Source organism: Anser anser (assembly GCF_964211835.1).
Source record: "Anser anser genome assembly, chromosome: 5".
In the NCBI taxonomy this organism is placed as follows: Eukaryota; Metazoa; Chordata; class Aves; order Anseriformes; family Anatidae; genus Anser; species Anser anser.
Genome location: NC_139725.1, coordinates 16,386,016 through 16,411,363, shown reverse-complemented (window position 1 = coordinate 16,411,363; position 25,348 = coordinate 16,386,016). Strand labels below are relative to the sequence as shown.

The window sequence follows — 25,348 nt, the reverse complement described above, 5'->3', positions numbered from 1 at the left end:
ACTACAATCTCCACTCCTCTTGTCTTAAAAGCGTCAATTATTGGGTTTGACACCATAATAATCTTGTATTATGGAGCCCAAGCTGCTGTTCCTGGCTTGCAGGGACATCACAGCAGTGCCGGTATTTGGCTGACAAAAGGCGCACGTTTTGACCCTCCACAGGGATGCCTCCTGCTGACTAAACCAGCAGGTTCGGGTCCCAGCTCCACGCACCCACAGCACAGAGTCTACACGAGGTTCACACCCCAGGCTACCCAGAGCAAGGCCGCCTTAAGCCACCGGCTGCACCCCTCCCTCCAGGCACCAGCGGGCGGATGACACGAGCCACCGGCATCCCGGCCCCGTACCTCCGCCACCGGCCGCTGCCCCTCCGCAGGTCCCCGGCCCGGCGCGGCGCAGCCTGGCCCTTAGCGCCATGTTTTGAGGACGGCGGCGAGGCGATGCGCGCCGCACCGGTCGGCCGCCGGTTCAGGCGCCAGGGGCTCGGCCTCGCCCGCCTCAGGTGACCAGCGAGAGACGGGCACGGCCGGGAGCGGCGGCCGGGAGCCCGGGTCACAGGAGCGGAGCCCGGGATGCCGCTGAAGGACGCCCCGCCGGGCTCCCCCGGTAGCTGGGGACACGAAGAGAGCTGCCCATGGCCAACAGCGCGCCTCAGTACGCTGTGCGGCTTGTACCATCCCGCCAAAGTGGCAAAGAGGCAAGTGTATCATCTTTTTTTTTTTTTTTTTTTTTTTTTTTTTAACATAGAGGTAAAAACAGCGAGTACTTTATCTGTGTTTCTAGCAGTCAGTCATTCCCAGACTGTTTTGAAGTGTAGTTGCTAGCAGTGACACGCTATAAAAATTATTACAGTCGCTTTGCAATCAGAAGCAAAGGGTTTGCGGAACAGTGACTTACCCAGAAACACGTATTCACACCTCGTGCTGATAATCTGGGAGAAAAGATATCATCTAAATATTTGATCTGAAGTTATTTCCTTCCCGTTTTAATCCCCCCAACTGGCTGCCGCTCAAGTTTATCTCACCACAGGGAAGAAAAGAGAGAAATAGAGAAGCCTCCTTCTGCCTCTTTAGGAAGCTGAAAGACAAATCTTTGGAACGCTGCATAGGGCTGGAGAAGAAAAGGGAAACAATTAAACCGGGATGGGTTTTGAAGAAGGAGCCCAGCGAAGACGCAGGCTCTTTAGAAACTGCTCATAGGTTCATCGTTCATGTTTATAGCTGAAAGGAGTTTTCCTGTCAATGCAGAGAGCTGAGGCTAACGCCCGTAAGTGTTCAGTTAAAATGAATGGAGGTGAATGGCCATAGGTTTTGGGTAGGCGTACCTCTGTGTTTCCCTTTTGAAGCACAGAGGAGATTGTATTTCATGGAATAGGAAGGCGATGCACGTAGTGATCAGTCTTCTACATAACTCACAGGGGCGGCTTGGTGGCAACCTCTTTAAGAAGGTTACTATTTTACCTCCTTCTCCTCTATTACTATGAAATATCAGTAACACCATAAGCTGACAGCTTTTGTTCTGAGAAACAAACTAATATTTTTCACTAGCATTTCCCCTGATGCAGTTTACGAGTTACACGTGTACAATTTTATTCCAGAACAGTGTTTCATCAAATGAGAAGTCACATAGTTGTGCAAAGCAAACTTTCTATTTTAAAATTCCTTTTCCCTTTTGTTATTGACATTTAAAATGTAACTCTCAGAAACCCTCATGGAAGCATGCAGAAAAGAGAAATGCCTCTTATAATGGTTTCTGCTGTGCCAACCACTTAAAATTAAGAACTAAGAATAATGGACTGACAAGAATCTCTGCCTTAGCTCTTAGGCATGCTGTCCCTTATCTCTTGTAACGGTGAAGAACAAAGAAGAGAAATAGCATAGAGATTGAAAAGGGATTATTTACTTACTGCCAACATAGTAGGGACATCATTTTATTTTTTTCTTATTTAGTTTTCTTTCTCAGCAAGTCACGGGTCTAAGGCAGCTGACCAACAGGTTAGGTTTGAGTTGCTGTAATTTAATAGATGGAACTTTCTTGTGCAAGTATGTATTTATTTCATGAGCAACTGTCTCCTGGAGCTAAAATTGGAAATGAACTAAGTGGAAAAATTTGACAAATGAGTTGAGATTACTTATCTCTGACACAGCAAGGAAGAACACTTGCCCTGTCTCTTATATCTGCATGTGATGGAAGGGAAGAAGGGTCCAAAAATGGACTGACATTATCTTTCTGAAAGGTGGACCATACTTGCAGTGTATAAATAATGCCTGGAAGTTTTCTGATAAATTGCATTAATAAATTTTCTGTCTAATTAAGCCATATTCTTGGCATTTTATCTTTCACCCAAGTGTCATAGACAATGAAGTTTATTCATGGTTCTTGAGAAAGTCCACAGCTTTGTATTACTACAGACAGGTTATCCAGGCAGGTAGGAGCATTCAGTTTAGATCTCATAGAACTGAAAGATAAGACAGTTTTCCTAACTAAAGCTATTTAACATTCATGCTATAAAGGGTCCTTTAATGTATGATTTTATTGTTCTGTTCAGAAAATGACGCAGTGTAGCATTTTAGTGAACAGAATTACTTCTACTTGTTTACATTCATCTACCAAATGTCCTCATTTCATTTTGTACTCACTCACTCTTAAACGTGTTATTTTGGATCAGAAAAGTGATTGTGTCAGAATGGTATCCGATGTAGTCTTCTATGTCTTTGAAATTCTTCCCGATTGACTGACTTAACTTCTGTACTCGAAGTATGCCAAAGCCAGTGTAAACCAGTACATCCAGGGTCAAATTCTCCTGCTTCAGAAATCTACTTTGAGTTTTGGCTATTGTATAGAGTTTACAGAGCAAGCATTCAAAATGGCCATGCAAGATAAACTAATTGTTGAACAAAAAAATCATAGTTTTCAATGCTATTTTAGAGCCAGTTAAAACTTGCTTTTTCAGTTGCATAGGTGAAACACAAAGTATATCTTTTGTGTATGTTAGAAAACAAATTTTGTAGTTGATCTTACATGACTATCTGTTAATGTGCACACAGCAAGACACTTTAAGAAATCTCAGTATTTGCAGCACATATATTTTGGTCAGATACGCAAAGGATTAAAAACTATATATTCCAATTCTTCTTTATGCAAATTTGAATTTGTGCCAGCATAGATAACTTGCAAATGTACAATTAATATGAACGCACATTTTCAGGTAAAAACTTTAAAAATAAAATTTTCCTCAATTTTCTCAAGTAACAGAATGTGTTTCCAACTATTTCAGGATAAATATCCGTTCTAAATTACTATATAATTTAACAAAATTCTAGAGTCTCACTTAGAAGATATCTTCTTTATACTATAATACTATATAAAATTATGATTAGGATCTGGTCCATCTTTTTTTTTTTTTTTAATTTTAAAAGGGATTCTCAGGAAAAATAAAAAGTTGGTCTTTGAGGACTGTACTCCAAGTCCACAAGTTAACAATATACTATTCATTTACGGACTTACGGAATTGACTGAAGAACAGAGACAGATTAGCTTTTAGACAGAATAATATATAGGGAAAAACAGAAGGGAGATGATCAACTCCTTTGTTATATATGCACATATATATATTTAACTCTTTTGAAAACTCTGCCATGTATGCAGTTACCAAGAGAGTAGCTAGAAAGTACCATTTGGAATTGCCCTGCTACCTTTCTCATATTGTTTGAATTGTTTTTTCTTGAGATATTTTTCTGATATCAGGTGTGCCCCTAAAACTACATGAATCACTTTGTTCCTACTCTTTCAATTCACTTAAAGCAGAGGGCAAAGCACAGCACAGTTAATAACTTTGAAACGAACTAGAGATTTTGAGACATCACAGTCTCAGCTCACTGACTGCTGAATGAAAGAGAGAAAGAGAGGGCCCTCTCATTGCTGTCAGTTTTGTTTTGTTTTGTTTTGGAAACAAACATATCATATTAGAGCTCTGGCTGGAGACGCCTAATGTACCTTGAAATAAGTTTTATTATGATGAAGTAGTGAATTGAAGTTAGAATGCTTCTGCAGGCCAGGGAAGTTTATAGAGGTTAGTACATCATGAAGGATGAAGTTTAAAATAAAGGTATAAATCTCAGGGGATTATAAATATTGCTTCCGCTGAAACTGCAAGGATTTTATAATAATAAAAAAGCACAAACAATTAAAATAAGTTCTATCTCTGTGCTTCTAACAGCTAGCAAAGATTCCTTCAGTTTCTATGGCAATACTTCCTGTTAAGGATATATCTAATCAGCTTTTGGCTCACTAGCACTGATTCCAAACTTGATTTTGAATTATAAACTAATTTCCCACGGCTTATTATTTAAACAGATTGCCCTTCTTTCTAAGAATGGGGACGCTGACCTTCCTATAACTCAATGGAAGAAAAAAAAAAGTTGTGATGCATGTTAGCATTCCAAAAATTGAATAATCCTCCCTGAGGGCAATACACCCAAATCCCTAGTCTCTGAGGTGCAGAAAAATATTAAGAGGAACCATTAGAGAACTCACTGTTAAATTGCGTTGCTTCCACCATAAATAGTTTAATGGTTGCTTTCTCTTCAATAATCTTGGGGAGGTTCGGGAGAACGATCTCGGGATCACACCACAGAGCTATGTGCACGGGTATACATCGGCAGAGACCTAAATGGCAACCGTTATGTTTGACCAGCCTGTATTTTAACAGATCTTCTGCTTTTGAATTTTACAAAACCTAATGCAATTCCAAGCACATTTGTCAAAACAGACAATTCTGTATTTTTCTTATAAAACAAAAACTGTAAGCCTCTGAAAATGCCAGCCAGATGTATTTTTTAACAGCTAAGTACTTACAAATCAACATCACTTCTAAGCAACCCTACAGTAGAAATTAAGTGTACAACAAAGAGAACCAAATATTAGGAAAAAAACCAAGAAGTCGATAAAGCATTGAGGGGCATTAAATGATTAAAGCTTATGTTTCTTCATATACAGTGAAACTGTGCCACAGAGAGTAAGTGCACTTTTTGGTTTTTAAGTCCTAAGAGGACTTAAATCTCACACAACCCCTGTATTTGTTGTCTAATTTAAGACAGCATGCCTGCCTTGTACCAGCTTCCTAGCATGTTCCTCTGAGTAACCTACTCTTACTTTCTTGTTTTTCTTCTTCTCTCCTTCCTTCCTTTCCGTCATCCCTTTTTTCCTTTTTTTTTTTTTTTTTTTTCCAATTTAAAACTTGAATTTATTCAGGTTATTTCTACTCAGTCTACTGATGTGGATATTCTGGAATTTCATCTTCCCCTCCAAATTTTCCCTGTTTCTACTTTCCATGATTAAATTTGTGTGTGCAATCGGCAAAGTCTAGTCCTGTGGATAAATTCAGAATATGACTTCCTCTCAGTTTCAGTCATATTTTGAGGAATTATGTTGGCCACATGAGGAAACATGAGTTTACCTCCTGAGAAAGCAACAATGGACACAAATCCAAATAACATCAATGAAATTGAAGACTAAAATATTTTTGTGCTTACTAATATGGATGACTTCAATGCACTGGTTTCATCCTGCTTTGCTTTCTTTGATTATCTTAGAGACCAGAGTTCATTTGTCATTACTTTCTATGCACAATAGATGACCTGATTTAAATGCCCAGCACCTGCACTTGTGGCTCCAGAAGCATTGTGGTTACCAGCATCTTAATCTTCCACCAAGCTGAATAGACCCCAACAAGCTGGTAAGCTGCGCACCTGCCACCCACAAGAAGGACAGCTATCAGTGCTGTAATGCTCATGCACACGCACAGCTCAGCTAGAGGGCCCCCAGTGCCCTGATATCAAGGTTACCTGAACCATCAGCATCCCAGTTTTTACCCCACTTATATCATGGACGGTATAGTGTAAAACACTGTCCATAGGAGAACTGGATACTGGGGTGTATTTAAGAACCAACAGTATTTTTTCTGCTTGCTGATCTCATGCACTCACTCTCTTTCCCCGCTCGCTAGGTCTGGGCTTCCCAGCAGGGAGATCACTGCTGGCCCGGGATGGTCAGGCAGAAAGTCATGTCAGCTCCTGCTGCACCGCTGCTCACAGTCACCTGTCGCGGGCACAACAAGCCATCATCCCTGTGTGGCCCTTGGCATTTGTCTCCATGCAGGTCTCTGATTTTCAGGATCTTCCCCGACTTCCAGGATCGTTCCTCCAGCCAGGATCTTTACCTTCTTTGCAGGTTACCTTCTACAGAAACCACTTAATTTATGGAACTCTTGTTTTCCACCACCTGCTCTTGTTTAAAGAATGCCAAGCCCCCATTTTCACAAGCTGATTAATCTGTATGAGAAAGCGCAACGTGTGAGCAGCCTCCTAATTGACAGCTCTGGCTCATGTCTTTGTTAACTGGAGGATTCAGGACATGCCACTTTTCTTTAGATCTGGTGTTCTCAGAATTTACAAGCAGCCCATACCAGTTGCAGCCAGCGAGCATCAGGCTCTGCTTGAGAGTTCAACAGTTTAATTTTGGACGTTCACCCCACACACACAGCTGTTAGTGTTTACAGTTTAAGTTATTTTTTCCCCTGTGACAAGTATAAGCTAGGAAGTTGTTACAGGAAAAACTCAAATGATTCAGAAGCCATGATCAAGTAAGCATCTTATTTTAGAGGATCTCTATCCAGTCTTTACACTAAATGCCAAGCTGCGTAGCGCAGTATGGCTTCAAGCTACAGTACGGTAATTGATCTTGAATGAAGACCTTGCTTCTCTGAAGCTTTTAAAACCAGAAATCTCACTGAAAGATAAATACACATATCATTTCTAGCACTTTCTGTTCTATAATTTAGTTTTTTTATTTTTATTTTTATTTTTTATCAGTTAAAGTGAAGGAATGCCAAAAGGAGTCCTGGTGGACATACTTTAGATACTGCTTTTTCACATTGCTTTCAGGCAATTTTCTGTTTTTTTCTGTTAAAAATACTGTTTCTTGTGGAAGTACTCAGCCCTACTTTTTTCAGTGAAAGCATCAAGCAAAGACTGTCTTGTATTATACTTTTGCTTTAAGATTGTATTTTTTCATCCTCATTTCATTCTAAAAAGATGTTTTACCATTGCTACAGATGGGTCAAAGCCTTGTCTGAACAATGTTAGACAATATAATCATATGCCAACCAAAACCTTTTTCTGCAACATAAAAATCACAAATTTTGTGGAAAAACAAAAGGTTGTAAAACTGAAATTCTTCTAAGTATGTTATTGGAAGATACATCTTAGCTCAAGAGATACTGGGGAGGTGATCTGCCTTTTGAGTTTTGTGTTTTCAGTTCCGGCCGTAGCAATGGAGTCCAAAATATTAAGTCAAATGCACTGTTTGAGTCCTCTTCTATTGACAGCTCTGTCTGCAGCTCAGTCACAGCACCAAAGGGGACTAAAGGTTTTTTCTGATTTTGCCTCAACTAGTTGGACTGAACAAATTGCTAGATTCTGTTCATTGACTAATGGTTTGGTATACATCATAGCAGTTAATGGAGTCTTTCCCTAGTGACTGAACAGAAGAATATGAAAGAAAAGATCCTGCTCTGGTTGGGTGAAGTACCAATTAAGTCAACGGGAAAATAGCCATTTGCAGCAGTTTTACCCCAAGCACAGTATTTCAAGGAGGCTGCTGGTTTGCCGGAGCTTTAGTTCTGCTGCCTTGTATTGAACCTTTTAATGGCTGTGGCTTAGCTGTCTTTCTTCACAGAGAAAATGGATTTCTCTGAGTTATATTTCTAAAGGTAACTGAAGCTTTTTGTTTTGCAGGTGAGAGGTGAATAAGCCTGAAAAGGGGAGACAAACTATGTTTCAGAGAAACATAGGCAGGGTGATAGTCATAAAGAAACATTGCCAAAATGATATGAACACGACCTAGTGGCTAGGCATGCTATTCAGCACTTCAGGATCTTCTACTAATTTAGTGTTATGCTTGAAGTGAAATATTTCTTAAACTGGTTAGGTGTCGATCTCTAAAATAACTGCTTCTGCCTTGTCTGGCCATCACAGAATGGCATCCCTTGAATTTTCTGTATGAAGTGCCCATGCTTTCTGCAGAGAGAGTTAGAGTATCAGATGTCCAAATGCTGCTGTAACAAAGCGTAATTGCCCATGGTACAGGGAGAGCACAAGTGCCGTCATTCCTTTGCAGTCAATGCTTGCAGTGTTCATAGGCAAAGAGAGGGTGTGATGATTGGGGCAGGCCTTTTGCTTTCTACTCTAATGGGACAGACTGACCTGGTTGGGAAACAGTAGGAGCCAAGACCTTTCATCCAGAACTGAAAACAAACACTTCTTACAATCATGAGTTTGTCTAAGATGAATATATCCCCCTCAGGAAGGGAAGGCAAAGTGCTGACTCCCCTCTTAGAAGAGGACGTAGCCAGGAATAAAGCCGCTTGCAAGTACTTAAGGAACTGCAGAATTTCTCAATGGCATGTATGCATCCTGTCCAAAGAACTGAAGGATATCTGTAAGAAAGTCATAAATCCTACAGATTTGTGTCACACAAATACCACTGAATATAAGGGACTGATTTTTACACTAATCTTATATAAATACATCTGGACTGATTTTACTGGATTCATTTCCAATTTACTTCAGCGTGATGAGAGATAAGAATAAGGCATAAAAAAAATTACTTGCTCTCAGTAAATAAGCTACAAAGCAGGTGGCCCTGACTGCTGAAGCATGAATGGATTAACATCAAAATATTTTTCTTTCTTCGTTTCCAACTGAAATTGCTTTCAGCTCACAAAATTTCTAATGTATCTGCTGGTGATCACTTCCTCAGTCTCCCATTCCCTCTTTGCGCTCTCATCTGCTCAGCTCTGATGATCATGCACCATGCAGAGGTATGAGCTGTATTTTTAGATACAGAGACATTATAATTGATTTTTCCCCTTCAATTGCTGCAAGGAGTAACCAGATACTTTGTCATTTTTAAGTTTAGAAACTCACTATTTCTTTACCTTCACCCCATTTCATCATACCTCAATGAGGATTGTGTTGAAGGGATATATGAATCCCTGCTGAGCCAACAGGCTACCTTTTAATTGGCTTTTATGAATCATTTTCAAGGTGTTTGAAATTGTACAAAAAAGTCTAATATAATTTAATGGGGATGTTGATTCCTTTTTCATCTTATTTTTTTGAAAAATTATTTTACAAATGTACGTACCTGCATCATAAATAGTTTTGCTTTCTCAGTCTGGTTAAATCCTCAAATTAATGTTTCCAGTTAATAAACGTGGAGAAATTATTGTCTATCAAAAGATATTACCGTAGACAGTGTAAACCTCAATTTTTTGTTAAAAGCAATATGAAAATGAGATCTAACTGCTATCATGTCCTACCTAAATCCATTTTCTAGTGCATAGAATTAATAGTCAGCTCACAAACATACTGGCAGTGCAACTGCATTTAGCAGTAGTTTTCATGCCAGAAGACAGAACTTCCTTGGAATTATACGCTGCATATCCTGTATTCCATATTATCCAAGAGATACTCAGTCTAGTTTCTTGCTTCATGAGGATAAAACCACTAACAGGAGCTCTGTGAATAGCATGGCAAAGAGCAGTGTTCCATGAATGCATTACAAAGCAACGAGGCTATTCCATTCCCACCTTTTTTTTCTTTTTTTTTTAATCATCTAAATATTTTTCTCGGCACTTCACGCTCCATAACACAATGTCTGTGCTTCTGCTCCTTTAATAAAACAATGCAAAAACATTATGCTGCCTTTTTTTTTTTTTTTTTTTTTTAAAAAAAAATTGAGCAGTCATTCACTGGAAAAAGAATTTCTGGATGTTTTTTCAGTGAAGTCATATTCTTTTTTTTTTTTAATGATTTTAAACATTTTTGATCAGTCATGTGAAAAGTCCAAATTCCTGTGATGATGTAATGTGAAACAAGTCTGAAAGTAATGAGACTGCAACTCTTATGCCTAAATTCAACACAGAATTCAGAAAGAAATGTAGTCATGCAGCATGAAAGCTACAGCTTACAAACTCTGATTTCTCCTGGTGTGTCTCCAGTTACACCTATTACTTGTATTCCACAAGAACATTACATGTAAAACAACTGAGACTTGAGAACCTTGAATGTTTCTATTTAATCTGCTGTTTTAAACATAAGCAATGGAATGAAGCTGTTTGAATGAAATTGCCTGTATCTAATACAGTACATCTTTACAATAGAAGTGTCATTTCTGTTCATTTAATATGCTCAGTTTGTCACCACACCACACTTATGTATCCATTACACCAGAAGGGTTTCTACTTGTTTTCTCAGTCTTTCTTAGGCACAGTTTAACTCCTTCTGTTTGGAAAAAATAAATATTCATAAAAGTTTCAAGCATCGTAATAGGAAAATATGTAGAAATTTAGAGTTCACTGACATGAGCTTTGGTCTGCACATTTAAGCATTTTAATTAAGAAATTACATGCACTTAATATATCCGTACAATGGACAGTTACTGTTTCTTTCCTGTGATAGCCAATTTGCTTTCTAATCCATTGTTGCTATTAGTAGTTATCACCTTTAGTATCACTTTCTACCAGATAAAAGAAAAACAAACACAAAAACACTTGGAAAGCAATTGAGAAAGTAGTAGAAGGGATAGAGCAAAAGGGAATCCAGGAATAAAGCTGAATTTAGCTTTAGTGGGGGAAAAAAGGACCTGCTGAGTTTACTGGAACAATGGCATCTCAGGTTGAGCAAAATAATGTATTTCATATTTCCCAAAATATTTTGTACAAGCCAAAACTTGTTAGTAAGTTTTCATTGGGAACTTTTTTCCTCAGAACATCGTTTGTCAGTATTAAAAGAAATATGTCAATTTAATTGTGTTTATTTCTCTTCAGTTAGTACCACTTACCACATTTACCTTGAAATTGTTTTCTTCACCTGAAACTGTTTGTTAAACTACTCACTTCAAAACAAACAAAGTTACTTAAGTAAGGAGAGACAGAGGCAGTGCTAGAATCTGTAAATGTTGTCTAGGAAACAGCTATAAAGGAATATATTTCAGCCCTTTTGGAGTTGCATAGCAGGACCAAGTTGATACGGTCCAAAATGGTACCGGATAATAGGAGAAAAAAAGAAAAACAAGGCAGAGGACATTAGCTACAATCATTGACTTTTCTATGGATAAAATAAATCTTTTCCATTTTTTGTTGTTACCGTTTGTAATTCACAAAATGCTGGCTCAGAGGCTTACTGACTCAGATGAGTGCTCATGTAAGTGAAATCAGCTGATAGAGAGGACCAAGGTCAGCCTAAATTGAAGTGAAGCACTCTGAAGGAATGCTATTCCAACTTTTTGGGTACAGATTGTAACGTTTTGGATAGAGAAACATGTTTGGCTTCTGAGTTGCGTTCCTCAAAAAGTTTCATATTTACCAAAGAGCCGTGTTTCCAGGAAAGTATAAGTCATAAGCCAAAGGAAAACCTGTGGTAGATTTTACTCAGCAAGTGATGGCAAATTAATGAGGAGTCTACTTAAAAAACAAAAACAAACAAAATAAAAACCACCAAAAAACAGAGAGAAGATTTGAATTAAAAATATATTGTTATTGTAATTAACTTGACTACGTCTCTAGATTTTGAAGCTTAACAGCTATACACCAGACAGGCAGCTAGGTGTTTAATTATGAATAAACTGAAGGCACATTTTCTCTATTCTATTTCTGTGACATAAGAACAAATGGCAGCATTAGAACTATCAAAATAATCATCAGGTATGAAGTTAACTCCCAGCCCAAAGGTTAATCAAATTGACTGACATAGCACACCAGAAATTTTAAGGAGAGACATACACATACATTATTGGTAAAGCAAAATTCAACTAATCTCCAACCCTTTTCTTGTCTGTAGTACCTGAGCACAACAGAAACATAAATGTAGGAGAAGCTAGTTGAAGAGAGCACATGCAAGATTATGTTCATGCTAGGGGGACAGTCAGTGATCAGAGACAAAAATTAACAAATTTAAGGATTCAGCTTGAATAAACAAAATTTTGCACTTGTGAAATAGGACAAATAATCCCCAAATTCTCCTTCTCAGCTAGCCTTTGATTTACTGAAGGAAAATTTTATTGTTTGAGGAAAGATGTTATTAATAAGAACTATTTATTCTGGTAACGTAGCCCCAGATATTTTGTCAGGGACACAAACATATGCTTTTTATTTTTATTTTTTTGTGTGAAGCCTTTCTGATATATCTGGGATTTAAACTAATAGTGCCAAGATGTTCTTCCTTTTTGTCTTAATCATCCAGCAAGCAACACATTTCACAATTCAAACTAAATATGCCTAAAACAAGGCAGGACATAAAATTGAAAATAAAGTTAAGCACGCATTCAGATGCTTTACTGAACTGCAGCCAGAGCTTTAAACTGATTTTAATGCAGGATTAAACACTTCAGTTTTTTTTTTATTTATTATTTTTTTTAATCTTAGCCATTAATGTCTGTAAATTATGTAATTTTAAAAAATCATATGTTCCTGCCTTTTATGCTTAAAAGAATTTTATACAATTACATTCACCTTGCTTTCTCCTGCTGGCTTTCTGATGGTAATGATGCACGTTGGATCAGTACGAAAGGTAAAAGATCCAGAAGCTATCAAAATGTCCTTTGTAAGATATAAATAAGTAATATGAAGGGATGTATTGGTTGCCTATATACTATTTTTCTTACCTTTCCTCATTTGCGGCTGGGCACTGGAACTGGATCCCCAGGGAAGGGGTCACAGCACCAAGCCTGCTGGAGTTCACGAAGCGTTTGGACATGTGGTCTGATTTTTGGGTGGTCTTGCATGGAGCCAGGAGTCGGACTTGATCATCTTTGTGGGTGCTTTCCAACTTGGGATATTCTATGTTTTTTTCCCTTATGCTTGGGTACAACAGAGTGAAATAACTGTGGAAACTAAATCTTTTAAAAGACAGTATTGAATTCTGAGAAAACACAACTAAGCAGAGGAGCTATCTTCACATCAAGTCTGTTATTGCCAGCCTGACCCGATTTAACACAATCAGAACCTTCCAAATTCTTAAAAAAATGCTATAGCACTTCTGATTGAGTGTTCCTTCGTGAATGGCGCTGAGGAACATTGAAAACGAAGTTAATCTTCAGTAGGATTATCACAGTCACATATTATACTTGAGGAAATTGAAATATTTCTGTCTTAATCTTGCTGTTTCATGTTCAAAGTGGGGAAGAAAAGTGAAAAAGGAGCTGAAACTTTTTTTTTAATAGCAATCTTACAGAATTGTTTACATTAATACTCACTTAATTTAATGCAATACACCTGCAAGGTCCAATTACTTCTATACATTGCCTGAAAAAATATATATTTAAAGCCTTCTCTTCCAGAACAGCGTTTGACTGTTGCTGGCCAAGATCAGTTTTCCTTCTCTATGAGCAACTGACGCATGGGCAGCTTAATAATTTTGTTGTAAAACAGTAGCCATCTTCCCAGGGCCTATTGCTTCATTGCTCCCAAACTTAAAATCACATCTATTAAGTTTGTTAGCTACTTACAGGAGGAACACCAGCTTCAAGCATTTCCTATGTTTCTGCATGTAGCACGAAAGCCATCACACACAATGAAATGAAATGAAACACAAATGAACAAAATGACAAGAATAAGTATAAAACCAACTTTACCACACATTTCCATCTTTTTTCTTTCTATCCTTTAAAAAGCAAGTAAATCTCATTGTTACTGATTGAGTTGAACTCAATCTTCCCTGGCCAGTTTGTTAAGGAGACTGCAACATTCGTTGGTCGAAGACTTTCGGGGCTGTATGCCAATCATACCACTGAATGACATAACCATCACACCATGAGAAAAAAAAATATTTGGACATTTTCCAAAATGTGCAATTATCCGTGGATGGTAATGAATAAAAAATCCCAAGACTGAGCAGCTTGACAGCAGAAATGGAAAAGAGAATTGATTGTGCATGCTGATACCCTTAATTATGAACGGACTTCAATTTTTAACTAATCACTAAGTGTTAACAGTCTGTTGGCCTATTCTTGAATATACAACAAGTTGCAGAAAATTTGGAGAACTCTAACTAGCACATCTTAGCATCTGTGGTGTTTTTTTCCCTTTTAGCTCTGTAAACAGTTTGCACCAATATGTTCCTTTACCACAGCATAAAACTGAAGATCGCCTTGTTAAAAATATGAGTTTCTACATAGAAATTGTGATTCTTCTCATTTTCTGACTATCACCCAGCTAAGAGCATCCCTAGTGATTAGTCCTCATAAAAACAGACCTAAGTCTCTCTGTGGAACACATCCTAATCCCTTGGGGACCTCTTCAGCTTTGTGAGAAAATCAGCCACCTTCTTTCAGCAGGAAAAGTGCGTCTAAACGAGTTGTTCCCTTTGTGCCTTTTTTTTTTTTTTTCCCCCAATCAGAATTTATTCGTTCAGACTGAGGACAACAGGCTTGTATATTCTCTCTAAAACTGTCATTTCTTTCTGTTGTTCCTGATAAAAAAAGGTCCTCAAAACTTCTGACAGACATCAGGGGCTTATATGACACAACAATGCTTAGCTTGAAGCATGTAGCTATTTCCCACTCATCCTGATTTAATAAGCAGTCACTCACTGCCCACAGAGTTTTTCTTCTGGGATTGATTTATATCAAATTATATTTTGAATTAATGAATAAAATCTGTAATTGTTTTACTGAGTTTGCTCTTTTCCAATAACAAACAATCAAGTTATTCCTCCCTGTAATAACTGACCTCTGTCCATACTCCTGTGTATGCTCACTGTGTTAGGGCTCCAATCCACAGTGGTGCTCTACAGGCAAACTAAACAAAAGGCTCCATTTGCTGAATAATTTGTTCACACATTGACCTGTTCCAACCCAACCCCTCCTACCGTTTCCTCTACAGACAGCTTCAGTGCACTTCCTCTGCTCTGTTCAATCACAGTTTGATATATGGCTCAGTGTACTACTTCATTTGATACAGATTTCCTCAAGGCAATGGCAGGAAATGACTCATGGCTACTCCAGAATCACTGCTGTATTCTGTAGCAACAGATGAAGAACTGTAGTGAATAAGAGCAGACTATTATTTACTATCCAGGTGTGCTGATTCTTTAATCTGCAACGAAGATACAGTAAACCAGCATAGCCTCCCCCTGCTGAAACAGTCTGTGCCCTTCTCCAAGGTAATGGATGAACATCGGCCAAACTGGGAATGACAGGAAACAGAACAGGCATATGTTTTAAAAAAGCAAAAGCAAATCCATTCCCTAATCCTGAATAATTATGTCAACTGCTATCACTACTATGGGATAAAGAGTATTTTTAAAGCTCTGCAATAAGGGTATATTGGTGACGACACTCGTCTGGCAACAAGCCGATTTCTCTAAACATTGTTAGCTACGTTTTGCAGATCTGATATGAATCAAAGAAAAGCCATATAAGTATCAAGCTCCTAGATACCTTTCAGAATAATTCATATTAATTTAGCCGTTACTACATGGAAAGAGTTGCTAACAGTGTTAAGACAGATAATTAAATTCCTACTGCCTGCATGTCAGGTGAACTGCATTAAAAAACTGTGGTAGAAACATGAACCTGCACAATATATGTTTTCATACCATTTCACAATCATTAAAAATAATTAAACAGCCCCTCTTTTTTTTTAACTATTAATAATAACAATATTTTCATTTACTTTACATTCAAAACTAAGTACTGAAAATTTCTCACACATTTGAGAACGAGAGAATCACTCGAGGGCAGTTGTACAGATTAATCACTCAACATTTTCATATCTAGATGAGGAAATGCTATAAAATGTATTATCGAACAATACAACACACCCTCTAAGGGTAGAATGAATGAGTTTATCAATCTTTGTTTCTTTCCTTTCCCCATGAAATTTTAGGAAGGAAATTTTGTGGAAAACCTTGTGTCCCCTTAATTCTCTGAATTTTGTACAGCCTTTGAGACCACAATTCCTATCATAACTACTGCTCAAAAGCTTTTCAAAAAACACCTTGAGTCATCTATTGTGTAAATGCAGCTGGTAAAAGAGCTTAATGTTACAATTTTTTCCTCACATTAGTGGAATAAAATATTAAATTTGTCATTTTAAAAAGCAAGTTTATTTCCATGTCATTTTACATTTATTTGATGAAAATAACTCTGCAAAAGTCTCTCATGCTGTTCTTCTGTTCACCAGAGAAGCGAAATGTAGAAGTCAACATGTATTAAGTAGCATTATATGCTAACATTAAATGACTGCAAACTACTGATATGCTTTCACTTATCCCTCTGGGACATCTGTCAATATTAATATGGTAAGTGGCTAAGCAATTATCCCTAGTAAGTATCAGATCCAAACCCATCACCCTTCAAGCAATTAAATGGAAGCTTAGGGATAGAAGATTAACATACCATTATTTTTAATTGCATTATTTATGCCCATTTTTCTTTTATGAAAATTAGTAGGTGTTTAAAAAACAAACAGCAAGACCAGACTCAAATTCTTTAGGACACTCATAAACACTACATCAAGTCAACTCTTTTTACGTAGCAGCCAGAGAAGAGTACCATTGGCTGCTGTTTTCCAACCTGTCACAGATTTGCTGAATTAACTTAGGTGAACCAACCAAACTCAACATCTCATGCAACTGGAAAATAAACACAAGAATCAGTATCACAGAATAAGATAAACATTGGCAATGGATTTCACACATTTCTTCAGAAAAAAATGAGGTGTCACTTACATCTATACCAGACCCTGTAAATTTACCTACTTTTGTATCTACCATTACACCTAAGAGAAAAAGCTCTAAGATTCTGTGCTAGTAATATCAAAACAAACAGGGAGGATAACATGGAAGTAAGCTCTGAATTTTCCTGCCATCTTCTATGTGCTCACTGCAGACTCACAAAAAGCAAGAAAAATGCCTAAATTTTAATAGCTAGTAACAACTTGGTTAAAAAAAATAGTATATGATGATGACAAACACATTAGAATCTGATTAGAATCAAATCTAGGTGTCTGGGAAGACACCTTTTAGTGCTGCCTTCTGAACAAGGGTATTTTCTGTTTCTTACAAGCACTTTATCATGAGCTGGCATTTAAATTAATCATAATCATTCTTCCTGCGGATCACTGTTGCTGATAATCAGTCTTCCACAGTCATCCTTAACGCAGATTAGGTCCTCTGTCCCTCAGTGTAAAAAGTACATCAGATCAGTGGGATGTCATGGGATCGTCACAAACTTCCCATTTCAAGATGAAGCATGCTGTGGGAAGTAACTCATAACTTGAGCCAAGTTATATCAAATATTAAAAGACAAGGCTATAAGCAGAGGTGCTTTATTATAGTCTAGTCATGTAACATCAACAAGAAGCTCTTCTGAAGAATCTTCAGATGCAATGGTCATTTGACCAATCCTGTACAAGTCTATGAGTCTACAAGTCTGCTTGTGGTTTTTTTTTTTTTTTTTCATATAAATTGTAAAGTAAACTGGTTATGAATGAATTTTATAGATAATCAGTGGGTCCATTTTGGACTGGTATCATTAAATGATATCTACCTGTTTTAAGAAATTCTATATGTAAGTAAAGTAGGCGGTAATAACTGCTGCATGCACCAAATGCCTATGTGTGCATATATGAACTGGTGTAGCCTCTGTCCAAGATTTCCTCTAACTTTTGTATCTAAAACGGTGGAGTTTTTCCATGAAATGCCTTCTGCAATTGCCAGTTAGCACTGTGGAAATACCAGGCATGTAGATGCTAATATAACCAGTCGGAATGTACAGCAAGATATGGTTGGAGAGAGCTGGGAGTACAACCTCTCTGCAACTTTAAATATTCACGCGCTGCTGCTACAACTGTTACCTGTAATCCTCTAAGCTTTCTCATTGAGTATGCAAGATTTTCTATGGCTATAGTTCCAGTAAGCTTTGTTACCATTTTGTTCATTATAGTGAGAAGCAGCAAAAATATCTGAAGTTTATGACAAGTTTGGACAATATAAACTGCTGGATAATATCTTAAAATAGTCTGTTTGATGAATATGGTTGTGTCTAGCAGTGTGTGACTAACATGAAGCTGTGAGAGTAGAAGAAAAATAAGATATCAGGGACAAAGAAGTGTGTGTGTGGGGGCTTTCAATCATGCCTGGAAATATGACATCCCTTCTCAAACATGCGATTTCTCATTAAATGTCTTTTGACATTCCCCAAGCATTAAGACACCTGTTAAGAAAATGGCATTTGTCCTGAGGACAAAAGAGAATGTCAGTTTTGAACAGCAAAGGCTGTAAGTCTACTTAGTGCCAGTACACTAAGTTTCAGAAACAAAACAAAACAAACAAACAAAAAAACACCACCACTGTCAGTAAATAAGTTTTTTCCAAAGTGTGTGTGTGTGGGGGAGAGAGAATCTTATCCAAAAATATACTGATGCACTGATGGAGATCAGAGTTTTCCCTTTAAATAAGTTTGTTCATGTCAAATTGTTAATATTCATATAGTTCTAGTGATCTTGTTCATGCAAAGCTGTAGCAAATTTGAAGACATGGAAATTACCATGATCTGAAATGAAGGAAGAGACTGCTGATGTCATGTCATGACTAGAGAAAACTTGCAAAACTCTCTGATCCATTAAGTATCCTAACATCAAATGTAGCAATGAATTCAGTATGTATCTACCAGCTATCCAGGAAGAACACCACAGAGGGAAATCATTACTTATGAGAGTTTGCAATAGAAGTGCAATTGTGTGCAATTGCACAAATTAACATGCAGTGGTCTGTTTCAGGAGTTATAAGCCACATGTAAAAGGTAAATTAATTTGACCACTCCATATTGGCAAGCTAGACTAGGCACACACTGCTCTTTATATGAGCCTGAAGATCAGTCAATGCTTTCCTAATAAAAATGGGTTTTATATTTAAAAGCACAGAATTTTTGCCCAACCATTATTCTATTTTTAATACATAATAAATAATGTTGTCAATCCAAAATGGAGTACATTGTTTCTGATGAACATTCAAGGTTTAAAAGTCTAACCTCAGTTAAGAACCTTTAAACTCCCATTTGGAGTACCCTCATGCTTCTTTCAAAGGGATAATTTATAAAGAGAAAGGAGAGCTATTACTTCAAATGGAAACTTTACCAAAATCAAAGCAGTACAAAAGCTAAAATAAATATAACTTTTGCTTAAAGCCCAAGCTGTCTCTGTTTATAGTAAACATAAGCCCAAGGCCAAGGCCAAATATGCTGCTGTCAAACCTTCTACCACTTAAATTACTTTCCTGATATCCCCAGATCTGAAGGGGTAATCATCACACAAAAAAAAAATAAATAAGAAGCTAAGTGTATGGGCATCACTGTTCTTCAAACAACACTGATTGCTATTGTCATATGGAAAAACATCTCCTAAATAATGAAATTGTCCATTTTAGAAAAAAAAAAAATGTCTGGATGGATGGCTCTTCTAAGATTACAGTAAACTCTAAACTATATTTGTCTCCTCCTTTTTTTTTTTTTTTTTTTAGTGATGCAAATGTAATTTCTTCCCTACCCAGGTAGTTTATTATTCAGTCACGTGTTATATTTGTGTATTTGCAATTAAGCAAAATATTAATTCCCATCAGAAAGGTTTCTGTTCCTAGCATGCACACACAATGGAATCTACTTATACAGCAAAACTGCAGTGAAGTAATTGAAAAGCTTCGATTTCTTTAGTCTGTAGATTACAATTACAGCGAAGGAGATGGGGAAAGAAAATTAGATTTTACCCTGAGCATCTTCAGAATGGGGTAGTACTACAGGTTCTGGAGGAGCGCAGTTTCTTACACTTCGTGCTGGATCTGTGGACCTCTACATTTTGATCATTCAGAGCTGATACTACTATAACTCAGCCTGAGGATTCAGCTGTGTGTGATCCAAAGCCTGCCTTTTTTAAAACACAGCTTTCTGACCTTGGCTTAGGTTTACTGACAAAATGGTCATTGAGCCGTGAGAAGGAACAAAAGCTAACTCTATGCAAGATAGAAAAGAACAGAAGCACAGATGGCAATAGTTAGTGACTCAAAGGCTTGAGAGACGAGCATCGATATGAAAAGATAGAAAAGCCTAGGAAAAAGCATGTTCAGTTGGATGCAGAAATCCAGCAGAATTTTGAGCAACAGAGGAGACCTTCTCCCTCCTGGCTGGTAACTGCCTGCCCCGTGAGGATGCAAGTGTCTAATCTAATGGTATGCTACTAATGACTACTCACTTATAAGTATTCATTAATAAAAAATTTCTGTGTGCTCCTTAACTGTGCACTATGCTAGCAGAATTTCCTTGTGCGCAGTAGAAAGTAACCGAAGAGCCCCAGCAAGAAGAAGGTTATGCCATGGTTTAGACTTACCTCTGCATTATAAGATTTTCAAAAAAACCCTTATCAGTTTAGCTGCCTATATCAATTACAGGTTAATTAACCTTGGAAACCTGACATTCCTTTGTTATGTCAAAAAAAAATAATTATCCTAAATTATCCTTAGGGTTGCACGTGCTTGTTCAACTTAAGTAGCACAGCTATTATACAGGTGAAGGAACCGCTCACAGAAGAACAGGATTAACCCAAACAGGATTAACCCTGTTTTTTTTTTTTTTTTTTAGCATTTCTAAGAATTAGGTCTTAAGAGACTTGGAAAAAGGTCAGAAGCTGAACTAAGAATTTCAAACAGGAAATCTTTCACCTGATCGTCCGCAGTCATAAGCAAGTCTTCCATAAACTATTACAGTCTTATTAAAAATGACTTGGACTTTGCCTTTACTGTTTCTAATTGAAATCAGATCTATTTAAGAATGCTATGCCTGTAACAATCAGAAACCTTCTAATTTCCATCCTAGATTTATTCACAGAGAGTTTTTTCTTACACCAACATTGTTCTTTAAACTCAGTAGTTCTTTTCTTCTCTATGTTTATTCTCTTGATGAGTTGATAAAGGGAATCAGTTCCTCCTCATCTTTCATTTTCCCAGACTAGACAAGCCAATCTGTCAGATGTCTTCTGTGAAATAAGCTTTACCTTCTTGGTCATCTTAGCCACCCCTTCCAGTACCGGTTCTACTTGTAACCTTCCTTGAACATTTAGAAGCAAAATTTTGCAGAGGTGTATAACAGCATGAAGCTTTATCCATGAGTAAATTAGTTTTGCTTTCTGAGGGTCACCCTTTCTCTCTTATACTCCCAGAAAAGACTTTGCATTATCAGTTCCAGGAATCTGTTAAGGCAGCTGGAGATTCATTTGGGGTATGCAGCAGTTCATATATTACACCTCAGTATTGTTAAACCTATTATTTGGGAAGTTAATATGGACATGCATGCTAGCAAATGCATAGCCAAGCATCAAACCTAAGGTAGTTACCCTCTCAAAGAATTAATAGCTTAGTTCAGCCCTATTAACATGACCAACCGTGGAGACCAACAGTTAGGACACCATCTTCAGAATTAGGAGTATCGAATATCTTTAAGCAGACCAAAAAATACACAAACAGCTCTACCAAAGGCCAGTATGAAGACCTTAACATGTTCTTTAGGTGAAAGGCAACATAGCTTAATTCAGTTTCCCTACGACATTTTTCCCCTGCTGAAACCCTTTCATAAATTCCATTGTAATGATTATTTTCTCGGGTCAATAGCAACTACTAATTTTTTGAAGTAATGATCCTCCAGTTATGCCTCTATGTGTTTCTGTCTAACATAGCAAATTTGTTGTTTAGTTTTGGCATCCCATCTCAAGAACTAAAAAAAATAAGAAAGAGATATGGTATGATATCCACAGGTTGAATGACTGAACTACCAAGCATATGCATTTTAGAAGACAGAAAACTGAAGATGAGATATACTACGAAGTATAAAGGGCATGGAAAGAATAGATAAGAATGAAATGAAAATAGCCTTTTACATTGCAAGAATTAGAAGGTGTCAGATGAGGAGAAAATTCAAAAACACAAAAAAGGAGGTGATTTGTCACACACTTGAAGGTTGAACTTTAGTACTCTATACCAAAGTGTGCTGAGGTTGCTAAATATTTACACGGGTTCAGGGAGACACTGGATAATGTAACGGAATAAATAAAGATGGTTACAGAATACACACATTACACATCCAGCTATTATGCTTGCACAGTTCTTGCATTTTCCATAGGCATGCCTTTACATTTGTCATATGCCTTTGAGAGCTTCAGGGATCGAATCCTGTTTGATCTGTGGCAGTGTGTTTTTATGCTGTATTCTAATTCCTAGTCTATAAGAAGCTTTTGCAGATAAATTTTGAACATTGACCATAAAAATTAGAACATTTATTGTGTTTAGTGTGATAGCATGAATTAAAAACTAGGGAATCATGAAAATGGAACTATGCCTGCCAATGAGTTGAGCAATGATTAGAACATCCAAACATATGTCAGTCTTGCATAGAACAAGAAAACGAAGTACAATTTTTATTTTATTTTATTTATTTTATTTTATTTTATTTTAAATATGTACAGGAGAATTAGGCCATCCTTGCATCTGTCTGATTTTTGGTCAACAATGACACTGGAGGCTCTTTAGAACAGTTTAGAACAGTTCATAAACAACTATCATAGTAGCAAGTGATTGGTACACATGAAAACTTGAGCTGTATGTCTGCAAGCTGTACACTAGCAATCAGGAGAAGCCACTAGCAGAGACTACATGTGTTTATAACATTGAGAGTCTTTTAAAGCAGGTGAATAGTCAGAATCAGATGAAGGCCCATGTCAAATAACAGTCTTTTTAGTACTCACATCTATTATCTGATTTTCTTACTGCATGGGTATAGCAGCTTATGTGGATATATGAGAAATACCATGAATGTTAATTTTTAAATGTTAGAGATTATATGGGATGATAGAGTGATAATCATTGGGTGTCTTCACTGTTGTCAATATCTGCCTGGCACTTCCCAGCAAAATTAGGGAAAGAAGTCAGGTATCACAACAAGCTGCCACATAACAACAAGAAGCTACCAGTGAGCTTTCAAGTTCTAGAAAGGAATGGTATCAGTCAGGCAGATAAACAATACTTAGTTATCTGGAAGTCAGCCACTATCATTTCCACAAAAAAAGTTTATTCCTAACCTACTTGAAGGAGGAAATTATAGTTCTACAAGTTCTAAAGGAAAACAATATACCAGATCTTCAAATAGTTAATATATTAATGTTAAAACAAATTCAGTGGTATAACGAGAATTAGTAATAGGTGCACTGTTTTCTAACTTTGTTTCACAAAATCTGGAAAAAAAAACCAACACTTTCAGCTTCAGGCATCTTATAACTCTGCTAGTTATGTGTAGGTGTTGGCAGCTCTGTGTGTTGGTTTTTGCTGGAACAAAATATTTATGATTCATAAATGTATGAATCATAACATTTATATAGCACTACTGGAGCAGATGCCACAAAAAGCCTAATTAAATATAAGAGCATACAATTAAAAGACAAAGCCAAATGAATAAACCTTAAAGAATGATTTAAATCCTGCAACTAAAAGCCCAGAAATAAAGATGTACTGTAATGTGTATGCAGATGCAGTATATCACACAGGCTAGTCACAGGCAAAATATAGTCTAGAAACAGGCAGACAAAAGTATTACACAAACAATTATTAATATGTAACATCTATTTCAAAGTACTCTACAGCACTTTACAAGTTTTCTCTGAATAGGTAGGAAGCATTGCAACTTCTATTGAAATGCGTGTCATAATACATGTTTTTAATTTACCAGCTCCTTCAGTGGTAATTATTTATGATGATACTCTATAGCACACTAGTGAATGTAAACTACAATATTTTTGAAAAATGAGACATCAAGCCACCATCTGCTGTTCAATGCCTACTGTAAAGTGGGGATATACAGCCAATTATCATCACAATTGCAACACGTGCAATTTAGTATAAGGTAGAATATCTAGGTCTTCTAATATATTTGTTAAAAAAAAAAAAAAGATCTGAGGAGCTGATGTGAAATGACTCAGCCTAACAGCTTCAAATAAGTAGATTCTTAAACCCCCTAAAAAACGTGAATCAATGGAATCACTAAAAAATTTTAGTCTCTAACAGTAACAATTTGTTATTTGACCCAAATGACAATGGGATTTTCCAGCTTTCAGTGTGGACCTGCATATTTGTATTAGATGGCCACTAGGGGGTTGCGAACTCATTGAGAACGAATAGAGCAATGCCATCCCTTCAAGCCTTTTCAGCAACAGCTTAGATAACTTTCACAAGCTTCGTGCAAACTTCCTCATTTCCACTTATTTGCCATTTCTGTGCAAGTAAACTTACTTTTTCCAATGTTGGCTAGGAGATAATTAATAAAAAGGAGATAATTAATAAAAAGCCATTTGAAAAGCTTTTGATAGGAAATTTCCACCTTTATGACTGCTTCTGCTGCTGTTGATCAAGTGGCCTATTTTTTGAGGTTTCCAGGTCACTAACGAAGATCACAAAGTCTATAAGAGCAAAGAGGGATCATCCAAATGTGGGGCTCTATATTTAGTCTATAAACAGCTTGTGAACTTATTTAATTTGTGAATTGCAATCAGTGCAATTTTTACATATGAGGTACCAGGAAGAAACAAAAGTTTGAACGGAAGTAAGCGTTAAGTGTGCCTTTCGGCCCCTCCCATTCCTAAACAGATGACTGTTACAGTATTTTTTGACTCTCGCAAAGAGTTGTGGTGTCTTGAATCACAGCAGGGTTGTCTCACTGAAATACAATGGAGGGAGATGAAAGCAAAGATTTATATTTGCTTTCTGAGGATACAATATGTGTCAATTTAAAAACGAAATTTCTTTTCAGGACATTTTGGTCTAGTTTTATGTCACTATAAATATTATCTGTGTTCCAAGTGACGTTTATTACTCTTTAGAGAACTAAAAACATGGAGGAATGCTTTTGTTTCTTGACTATGAGTTGTGCGTGCTATGCATCATTTTCTTGATAGTTTTTTTGAAACTGATTTGGATGTACTGAAAGATCACAGCAACACAAAAGATTCCATTTTGGTGCAGTAAAAAGGGAGATGAGAAGAGGTCATGAGGCTAGACAGCAGTGGGAATGTGGATACTTTTGCCCGTAACTTCAGTCTTGTGCAAGACGGTAAGAAATGTTCCGATCCATGTGGGGCTGCTCTGTATCTCTGTATTCCTCTAAGGGAAGCTCACAGCTGTACAGAGCATTAACCCCATCCTCCATGAAGCTTTAGCAGGAGAGAACACCTGTGAAGTTAACCCAGGAGCAGTTT

At 37.1% G+C, this 25,348-nt stretch overlaps 2 protein-coding genes across 2 annotated transcripts in view; one reads left to right on the top strand and one right to left on the bottom strand.

The window, feature by feature from the left end:
* LOC310900530 (uncharacterized protein) overlaps positions 1-25,348 on the top strand; it is a gene marked incomplete at its 5' end in the record, with an annotated part of 545,595 nt that overhangs the window by 164,812 nt on the left and 355,435 nt on the right. The window lies entirely within an intron of this gene.
* The window catches only part of LOC310899750 (uncharacterized protein), a 566,537-nt gene that overhangs the window by 453,501 nt on the left and 87,688 nt on the right, over positions 1-25,348 (bottom strand). Inside the window, exon 8 of the mRNA XM_083836630.1 lies at positions 898-25,322. The gene's annotated coding sequence lies outside the window, so the exon portion shown is untranslated. The remainder of the gene's footprint in view (positions 1-897; positions 25,323-25,348) is intronic.